Raw genomic sequence first — 8,071 nt, forward strand, 5'->3', positions numbered from 1 at the left:
ACACTATCATTACCAGACCGGGAGGTCCACCCAGAAAACACAATATCCCACCCTTCCGACATCCGCACATTGCTCAGCTAAGCCACGAACACCCACACATGTCCTACACAGTGGTGCACCCAACATCACAATACTGCCTCCTGTCACAGCACACAAACAATGGCAGGAATGAAAGACACAGATCTGCCACAACCATGGAATCGGAGCGCCGCCTGTCATGAGCCAAAAGTGCATCCTGACGTGACAAATCGGATAATACCGCAGGCATCCAATTACGATAATCACTATCAACGAACCTGCCGCCCCCCCCCCCCAATACACCTTTCCCTACAACAATGTGTATCTGAACCTACGCTATATCGTACCTTAACCTAACCTATATCGTACCTTAACCTAACCTATATCGTACCTTAACCTAACCTATATCGTACCTTAACCTAACCTATATCGTACCTTAACCTAACCTATATCGTACCTTAACCTAACCTATATCGTACCTTAACCTAACCTATATCGTACCTTAACCTAACCTATATCGTACCTTAACCTAACCTATATCGTACCTTAACCTAACCTATATCGTACCTTAACCTAACCTATATCGTGCCTTAACCTAACCTATATCGTGCCTTAACCTAACCTATATCGTGCCTTAACCTAACCTATATCGTGCCTTAACCTAACCTATATCGTGCCTTAACCTAACCTATATCGTGCCTTAACCTAACCTATATCGTGCCTTAACCTAACCTATATCGTGCCTTAACCTAACCTAATTTGTGCCTTAACCTAACCTAATTTGTGCCTTAACCTAACCTAATTTGTGCCTTAACCTAACCTAATTTGTGCCTTAACCTAACCTAATTTGTGCCTTAACCTAACCTAATTTGTGCCTTAACCTAACCTAATTTGTGCCTTAACCTAACCTAATTTGTGCCTTAACCTAACCTAATTTGTGCCTTAACCTAACCTAATTTGTGCCGTAACCTAACCTAATTTGTGCCGTAACGTAACCCATGTTGTGCCGTAACGTAACCCATGTTGTGCCGTAACGTAACCCATGTTGTGCCGTAACGTAACCCATGTTGTGCCGTAACGTAACCCATGTTGTGCCGTAACGTAACCCATGTTGTGCCGTAACGTAACCCATGTTGTGCCGTAACGTAACCCATGTTGTGCCTTAACCTAACCCATGTTGTGCCTTAACCTAACCCATGTTGTGCCTTAACCTAACCCATGTTGTGCCTTAACCTAACCCATGTTGTGCCTTAACCTAACCCACGTTGTGCCTTAACCTAACCTACGTTGTGCCTTAACCTAACCTACGTTGTGCCTTAACCTAACCCATGTTGTGCCTTAACCTAACCCATGTTGTGCCTTAACCTAACCCATGTTGTGCCTTAACCTAACCCATGTTGTGCCTTAACCTAACCCATGTTGTGCCTTAACCTAACCCATGGTGTGCCTTAACCTAACCCATGGTGTGCCTTAACCTAACCCATGTTGTGCCTTAACCTAACCCATGTTGTGCCTTAACCTAACCCACGTTGTGCCTTAACCTAACCCACGTTGTGCCTTAACCTAACCCACGTTGTGCCTTAACCTAACCCACGTTGTGCCTTAACCTAACCCACGTTGTGCCTTAACCTAACCTACGTTGTGCCTTAACCTAACCCATGTTGTGCCTTAACCTAACCCATGTTGTGCCTTAACCTAACCCATGTTGTGCCTTAACCTAACCCATGGTGTGCCTTAACCTAACCCATGGTGTGCCTTAACCTAACCCATGGTGTGCCTTAACCTAACCCATGGTGTGCCTTAACCTAACCCATGTTGTGCCTTAACCTAACCCATGTTGTGCCTTAACCTAACCCATGTTGTGCCTTAACCTAACCCATGTTGTGCCTTAACCTAACCCATGTTGTGCCTTAACCTAACCCATGTTGTGCCTTAACCTAACCCATGTTGTGCCTTAACCTAACCCATGTTGTGCCTTAACCTAACCCATGTTGTGCCTTAACCTAACCCATGTTGTGCCTTAACCTAACCCATGTTGTGCCTTAACCTAACCCATGTTGTGCCTTAACCTAACCCATGTTGTGCCTTAACCTAACCCATGTTGTGCCTTAACCTAACCCATGTTGTGCCTTAACCTAACCCATGTTGTGCCTTAACCTAACCCATGTTGTGCCTTAACCTAACCCATGTTGTGCCTTAACCTAACCCATGTTGTGCCTTAACCTAACCCATGTTGTGCCTTAACCTAACCCATGTTGTGCCTTAACCTAACCCATGTTGTGCCTTAACCTAACCCATGTTGTGCCTTAACCTAACCCATGTTGTGCCTTAACCTAACCCATGTTGTGCCTTAACCTAACCCATGTTGTGCCTTAACCTAACCCATGTTGTGCCTTAACCTAACCCATGTTGTGCCTTAACCTAACCCATGTTGTGCCTTAACCTAACCCATGTTGTGCCTTAACCTAACCCATGTTGTGCCTTAACCTAACCCATGTTGTGCCTTAACCTAACCCATGTTGTGCCTTAACCTAACCCATGTTGTGCCTTAACCTAACCCATGTTGTGCCTTAACCTAACCCATGTTGTGCCTTAACCTAACCCATGTTGTGCCTTAACCTAACCCATGTTGTGCCTTAACCTAACCCATGTTGTGCCTTAACCTAACCCATGTTGTGCCTTAACCTAACCCATGTTGTGCCTTAACCTAACCCATGTTGTGCCTTAACCTAACCCATGTTGTGCCTTAACCTAACCCATGTTGTGCCTTAACCTAACCCATGTTGTGCCTTAACCTAACCCATGTTGTGCCTTAACCTAACCCATGTTGTGCCTTAACGTAACCCATGTTGTGCCTTAACGTAACCCATGTTGTGCCTTAACCTAACCTATAATGTGCCTTAACCTAACCTAAAGTGCGCCGTAACCTAAACTATATTGCGCCTTAACCTGACGCACGTTGTCGCTGAACCTGCTCTGTAATTGTTATGCAACCCGTTAAAGTAGTGTAGTGTTGCCTAACCGCAACCCTCGCAATATAGTTCGCTACTCGCACTGCCCGGTCCCCTGTGTATCGCGTCATGTTAAACACCTTGCAGGTGTTGCTGACTTTCCACATGCTCCTGCTATACACTGTAGTGTGGATAGCAGCAGGACGTACATGCCCCCCCCCCTTCCCCCCTGCCTTCGCAAGCTGGTCGGTGAGAAGTTTGCATGTTCAATGCCCTTCGCATGCCGACGTACTCAGCCTACGTTGTGGTACGGCCTGTCACCTGTCCGCCGATGTACGCAAAACCCACAAACTGTACTGCACATTGCTCCGTATGTACTGAATGATACATCGTGGCCCATGTGACCGTATGACGACAGCGCCTAGCAACGGCGGACCATACAGTCCAAATATTGTGCACGCAGCTACGTGTCGTCTCCCTATAAGAGCTGGATTGCAGTGTGGTACGCCATACAGACGTGTGGGAGGAACGGACGCCCTGGATGGCGATCAGCATGAGCAGTCTGTTGATGTAGTGGAGCGTGTATTCGGACGTAGTCGTCTCTTCTCACACACCGTGATAGCATGTTGCACCGCGTTCCACATCTGCGACATGCTGCAGAGGCGGGCTGACAGTCGTTCGCGCAATGGACACCGCATACGTACGGGGTCTACCTTCCACGTGTTCTCTAGGCGTGCACATGTTGTTGCGTCTATGTGGGCAGACGTAGTGTGTTGTGACACCTGACACAGGCATGCAATACTCGTTGCAAATGGCGATGGACGTGTACGTTTGCTGGTGACGTTACGCAAATGAACAACCGGTAACCCGTTGTGGTGCGGTTGTTCTCGCTAGAGGTGAATCAGTGTTGGCGACGATCGGTCGAGCTATTAACCGGTTGTTTCAGGGATACCCACCATGCCCACGAACGTGAAAGGGGACCCACCATGCCCACGAACGTGAAAGGGGATCTGGGTGTGAGGCGATACGCGGCGGTGGCTGGGTGGGACCGTCCCCGGCCGGTGAGGGGGGGCCGCCCGGCGTGCTGGCAGCGCGGTGCGTGGGCGCACGCGCTACAGCCGGCTGGTGGGGGCGGCCGGTGGCAGGCGCGCCGGCCGACGGACGCGGCAGGCGGCGCAGCTGCGCGCCGGCGCCCCCTGCTCGCGGCGCCTTGCGGCCAAAGTAGGTCCTCGCGGGCCCGGTGCGAAGCGCGGTGGCCATCTGCAGTGTGCTGGTCCGATTGAGGACTTTGTGCGCTGAGGATGCGCCGCCGCCCGGCGCTCGGCGCCGCGACGCCGTCTGCTGCTCGGTCGCCCCAGCGGTTCTCGCAGGTGGTTTGTATCGCAGCTGTGCGGACGTGTTGGCGCGTGCGCTGTGCTGGGAGAGTTCGCTTCGGCACCCAAGTAGGGCTTTTGTCCTTCTGTGGCGCTGGCGTTGGAGCTGCCGGTCACCGTAGGTGGCGCGTGTTGTCTCCCGCCGGCAATGCCACGACAGCACGCTCCCGGGCCTCTGTCGGCAGCGGCAAGCTCAGTTGGGAGCACGGGTGGTCGCACCTAAAGCGTCTACTCGCCTAACTCCGGGCGATTGCGCCTCTCTCGAACCCGACCAAGTACTTAGGACGGCGCTGCGCGCCGCCGGGACCTGAGAGGGTTTCGAGGTGTGTTGTGCAGGGGAGCTCAGCCTCCTCCTGTTTGCAGAATAATTGAGCGGACGCTTGCGTGTTCGCGCGGGCCCCCGGGACACACTCCCGGGCGGCCGGCTGCTCAGCTCTAGTTGACGCAGCTCCCTGGTTGATCCTGCCAGTAGTCATATGCTTGTCTCAAAGATTAAGCCATGCATGTCTCAGTACAAGCCGCATTAAGGTGAAACCGCGAATGGCTCATTAAATCAGTTATGGTTCCTTAGATCGTACCCACGTTACTTGGATAACTGTGGTAATTCTAGAGCTAATACATGCAAACAGAGTCCCGACCAGAGATGGAAGGGACGCTTTTATTAGATCAAAACCAATCGGTCGGCTCGTCCGGTCCGTTTGCCTTGGTGACTCTGAATAACTTAGGGCTGATCGCACGGTCCTCGTACCGGCGACGCATCTTTCAAATGTCTGCCTTATCAACTGTCGATGGTAGGTTCTGCGCCTACCATGGTTGTAACGGGTAACGGGGAATCAGGGTTCGATTCCGGAGAGGGAGCCTGAGAAACGGCTACCACATCCAAGGAAGGCAGCAGGCGCGCAAATTACCCACTCCCGGCACGGGGAGGTAGTGACGAAAAATAACGATACGGGACTCATCCGAGGCCCCGTAATCGGAATGAGTACACTTTAAATCCTTTAACGAGTATCTATTGGAGGGCAAGTCTGGTGCCAGCAGCCGCGGTAATTCCAGCTCCAATAGCGTATATTAAAGTTGTTGCGGTTAAAAAGCTCGTAGTTGGATTTGTGTCCCACGCTGTTGGTTCACCGCCCGTCGGTGTTTAACTGGCATGTATCGTGGGACGTCCTGCCGGTGGGGCGAGCCGAAGGCGTGCGACCGCCTCGTGCGTGCTCGTGCGTCCCGAGGCGGACCCCGTTGAAATCCTACCAGGGTGCTCTTTATTGAGTGTCTCGGTGGGCCGGCACGTTTACTTTGAACAAATTAGAGTGCTTAAAGCAGGCAAGCCCGCCTGAATACTGTGTGCATGGAATAATGGAATAGGACCTCGGTTCTATTTTGTTGGTTTTCGGAACCCGAGGTAATGATTAATAGGGACAGGCGGGGGCATTCGTATTGCGACGTTAGAGGTGAAATTCTTGGATCGTCGCAAGACGAACAGAAGCGAAAGCATTTGCCAAGTATGTTTTCATTAATCAAGAACGAAAGTTAGAGGTTCGAAGGCGATCAGATACCGCCCTAGTTCTAACCATAAACGATGCCAGCCAGCGATCCGCCGCAGTTCCTCCGATGACTCGGCGGGCAGCCTCCGGGAAACCAAAGCTTTTGGGTTCCGGGGGAAGTATGGTTGCAAAGCTGAAACTTAAAGGAATTGACGGAAGGGCACCACCAGGAGTGGAGCCTGCGGCTTAATTTGACTCAACACGGGAAACCTCACCAGGCCCGGACACCGGAAGGATTGACAGATTGATAGCTCTTTCTTGATTCGGTGGGTGGTGGTGCATGGCCGTTCTTAGTTGGTGGAGCGATTTGTCTGGTTAATTCCGATAACGAACGAGACTCTAGCCTGCTAACTAGTCGCGTGACATCCTTCGTGCTGTCAGCGATTACTTTTCTTCTTAGAGGGACAGGCGGCTTCTAGCCGCACGAGATTGAGCAATAACAGGTCTGTGATGCCCTTAGATGTTCTGGGCCGCACGCGCGCTACACTGAAGGAATCAGCGTGTCTTCCTAGGCCGAAAGGTCGGGGTAACCCGCTGAACCTCCTTCGTGCTAGGGATTGGGGCTTGCAATTGTTCCCCATGAACGAGGAATTCCCAGTAAGCGCGAGTCATAAGCTCGCGTTGATTACGTCCCTGCCCTTTGTACACACCGCCCGTCGCTACTACCGATTGAATGATTTAGTGAGGTCTTCGGACTGGTACGCGGCATTGACTCTGTCGTTGCCGATGCTACCGGAAAGATGACCAAACTTGATCATTTAGAGGAAGTAAAAGTCGTAACAAGGTTTCCGTAGGTGAACCTGCGGAAGGATCATTACCGACTAGACTGCATGTCTTTCGATGTGCGTGTCGTGTCGCGCAACACGCTACCTGTACGGCTCGCAGTAGCTGTGCGCCGCGTGCGGAACCACGCGTTCGTCTCAAAACTAACGGCAATGTTGTGTGGTACGAGCGCTGAAGCGCTGGAGCGGCTGGCCTGCGGCACCTGGCGCCTGGCGCCGGTTTTGAATGACTTTCGCCCGAGTGCCTGTCCGCTCCGGTGTGGAGCCGTACGACGCCCATCGGCCGTGAGGCCGTTGGACACTGAACGCTGGAACAGGGGCCGCCACACGCCTCAGTCCCGCCTATGCAACTGTCTTGAAAGAGATAGTGGAAACTACGAAAAGATCACCCAGGACGGTGGATCACTCGGCTCGTGGGTCGATGAAGAACGCAGCAAATTGCGCGTCGACATGTGAACTGCAGGACACATGAACATCGACGTTTCGAACGCACATTGCGGTCCATGGATTCCGTTCCCCGGGCCACGTCTGGCTGAGGGTCGGCTACGTATACTGAAGCGCGCGGCGTTTGCCCCGCTTCGCAGACCTGGGAGTGTCGTGGCCGCCTGTGGGGCCGGCCGCGTCTCCTTAAACGTGCGATGCGCGCCCGTCGCCTGGCGGTTCGCATACCGGTACTTACTCGGTAGCGTGCACAGCCGGCTGGCGGTGTGGCGTGCGACACCTCGTACAACGACCTCAGAGCAGGCGAGACTACCCGCTGAATTTAAGCATATTACTAAGCGGAGGAAAAGAAACTAACAAGGATTCCCCCAGTAGCGGCGAGCGAACAGGGAAGAGTCCAGCACCGAACCCCGCAGGCTGCCGCCTGTCGTGGCATGTGGTGTTTGGGAGGGTCCACTACCCCGACGCCTCGCGCCGAGCCCAAGTCCAACTTGAATGAGGCCACGGCCCGTAGAGGGTGCCAGGCCCGTAGCGGCCGGTGCGAGCGTCGGCGGGACCTCTCCTTCGAGTCGGGTTGCTTGAGAGTGCAGCTCCAAGTGGGTGGTAAACTCCATCTGAGACTAAATATGACCACGAGACCGATAGCGAACAAGTACCGTGAGGGAAAGTTGAAAAGAACTTTGAAGAGAGAGTTCAAAAGTACGTGAAACCGTTCTGGGGTAAACGTGAGAAGTCCGAAAGGTCGAACGGGTGAGATTCACGCCCATCCGGCCACTGGCCTCCGCCCTCGGCAGATGGGGCCGGCCGCCCGCGCGGAGCAATCCGCGGCGGGGTCGTGTCCGGTTGCCTTTCCACTCGCCGCGGGGTGGGGCCGTTCCGGTGTGCGGTGGGCCGCACTTCTCCCCTAGTAGGACGTCGCGACCCGCTGGGTGCCGGCCTACGGCCCGGGTGCGCAGCCTGTCCTT

General features: G+C 53.1%; 2 non-coding genes across 2 annotated transcripts; both read left to right on the forward strand.

Annotated features, from left to right (window-relative positions):
• Positions 1–4,791: 4,791 nt before the first annotated feature.
• On the forward strand, positions 4,792–6,700 carry LOC126436739 (small subunit ribosomal RNA). Its single transcript, XR_007580884.1, has one exon. It is a non-coding gene; the product is annotated as a small subunit ribosomal RNA (ribosomal RNA).
• A 351-nt stretch (positions 6,701–7,051) lies between these two features.
• On the forward strand, positions 7,052–7,207 carry LOC126436735 (5.8S ribosomal RNA). Its single transcript, XR_007580880.1, has one exon. It is a non-coding gene; the product is annotated as a 5.8S ribosomal RNA (ribosomal RNA).
• The last annotated feature ends 864 nt before the right edge of the window (positions 7,208–8,071 follow it).

The sequence above is a fragment of the Schistocerca serialis genome, unplaced genomic scaffold (assembly GCF_023864345.2).
Source record: "Schistocerca serialis cubense isolate TAMUIC-IGC-003099 unplaced genomic scaffold, iqSchSeri2.2 HiC_scaffold_1243, whole genome shotgun sequence".
Taxonomy (NCBI): domain Eukaryota; kingdom Metazoa; phylum Arthropoda; class Insecta; order Orthoptera; family Acrididae; genus Schistocerca; species Schistocerca serialis.